The sequence below is a fragment of the Talpa occidentalis genome, unplaced genomic scaffold (assembly GCF_014898055.3).
Source record: "Talpa occidentalis isolate TD23 unplaced genomic scaffold, MPIMG_talOcc4v2.1 talOcc4.13, whole genome shotgun sequence".
Lineage (NCBI taxonomy): Eukaryota > Metazoa > Chordata > Mammalia > Eulipotyphla > Talpidae > Talpa > Talpa occidentalis.
This window is the reverse complement of record NW_023601322.1, coordinates 40,962,971-40,965,284: the sequence shown is the minus strand read 5'-3', so window position 1 is coordinate 40,965,284 and position 2,314 is coordinate 40,962,971.

The following is a 2,314-nucleotide window of genomic DNA, read 5'->3' as shown; positions in this document are numbered from 1 at the left end:
GCAGCAAGCGGGACTGTGAGTGGAAAGGAACTATTGCAGCCACCACACCCTGTGAACGGGAGCTGGGGAGAACCCCCGCAGGATCGCCGCGGAGGTGAGCTCCGGGCGCCATTGCAGAGAGCCCCGCCCAGGAGGAGCCCAGCACCCAGCACACAGCCCGGCCGCCCGGTAAGCCTGCGCGGAAGCGGCGCGCCGGAAAAACAGACGCGGAGCGGGATTGCGCGGGGAAAGCGGCGCGGATTGCGCGGATCGGATCGCAGCTGCCAGGTCCCCGCCTGCGACCTAGGCTTGCCGGGAGACGACCTAGGCTTGCGGGGAGACGCGCGGGGCGCCTCGCCGGAGTGAGCAGGAACCAGGCCCCAGGCAGGGGAGCGGGATTCAAAAGGCGCCATTCCCGCGCCACTGATCTGGGCTACAGCCCGCGTCCTGGAACTGAGGGCTTTGGAACTGAGACCCGGGGCACGAAATTAGGGGCGTGTTCCGCACGACGGTGGGGCACAAGGCAGACACAGCACCCCAAAGCCGTTGAGGTGTACCCTACCATTCCCGCTCTGCTCCCTGTCCCACGGGGTGGAAAATCAGCTCCCCAAGGGCTCTAGGAGAGATCTCTGGCGCCACCTAGCGACTTGTAGCCAGCACAGGCTCCTGAAGGAGATAGTGGCCAGCTGGGGAGTTAGCCCACGCCTGGCCCCTTCCGACCAGTAGTCTGAGCCCACAGGGGGAGCGAGCGCCCACAGCCGGGGCAGACCAGGCACGCAGAAGAGTGTGCCTGACAACGACGCGCAGGGAGTGTGTCCCACATCACCATTTTAAGAACAGGGACATTTCTTCAGTAAAGACTACCTGCAGAAGGCTTCCTCAGGAGCCAGAGGTGAGCGGGGGAAGTTCGCCCACGCCAGACCCCCTCTGGCCTGCAGTCCAAGCCCAGTGGGGAGCAGGAACCCACCGCCGGGGCAGACCAGGCGCACAGGGGAGTGTGTCCCCACATCGACATTTTAGAACAGGGACCTTTCTCCAATAAGACTGCTTGAAACTGACAGATGACTCCTGGAGGACCAGAGGGGAGCAGAGAAGCTCACCCAAGATGCCGGCCAGTCCCAACTACACAGTGTCCCAACGCATACGGCAAATTAGAAAACAGACAGTAGGGAGGAGAAGAACCACACGCAACCTAGCAACTCTCCAGAAAAAAAGCACACAAAAAGAAAACCAGCCCTCAGATTGCAACGACAGTAACTTGGAAGAACTTCTGAGCCTTCCAGAAAGAGAATTTAAAATTGCCGTGATTAAAAAACTGACAGAAGTCATAAAGGAAAACAATGATAAGGGAAAAATAATCAACGATCAGAAGAATGAAATTGAGTCCCTAAAGAGGGAAGTAAAAGAAATGCAGGAGATCAAAGAATTAGTGGAAGAACTAAAGAATTCTGGGAAAAGCAATGAAAGCAGAATTGATGAAATGGAAGAACGAATAAGTGCTCTTGAAGACACAGAAATAAAAAGAACCAAAACAGAAAAGGAAAGAGAAGTACGAAGGAAAAAGAATGAAGAAAGACTTCGGGAACTATCTGACTCCATGAGGAAAGGAAATATAAGAGTTATAGGAATACCAGAAGGAGAGGAGAGAGAAGTAGGAACAGAGAAAATATTCAAAGAGATAATTGAAGAGAACTTCCCAAATGTGAAGAAGGAGCTGAAAATTGATATACAAGAAGCAAGAAGAACACCCAACTTCCACGACGAAAGAAAAAATACAGCAAGACACATAATAGTAAAGCTCCCAAGATCCAGGACAAGGAAAAAATAATGAAGCTGGCAAGAGGGAAGAAACAGATAACATTCAAAGGAAGCCAATCAGGCTGACATCAGACTTCTCCGAAGAAACACTACGGGCAAGGAGAGAGTGGAGGGACATAGTCAACAGACTCCAAGAAAACAGATGCCAACCAAGAATACTCTATCCCGCAAAGCTCTCCTTCCTCTTTGAAGAAAGAATATGGACCTTCCAGACAAACAGAAACTCCGGAATTTCATTGCAACTAAACCCCCACTCCAAAAAATACTACAAGGAGTCCTAAGCCAGAACCTCAGAGGGACGAATAACAATGAAAGAAGGCCAAAAAAAAAAAAAGTTATTAAAGAATAATAAATAAAATCAAAGGAAAGACAACACAATGGCAAATACAGATGTTAACATATCAATATTAACTCTAAATGTAAATGGACTAAACTCTTCAATAAAAAGACACAGAGTTGCAGCCTGGATTAAGAAACAAAAACCCAACCTTTTGCTGTCTCCAGGAAACACATTTAG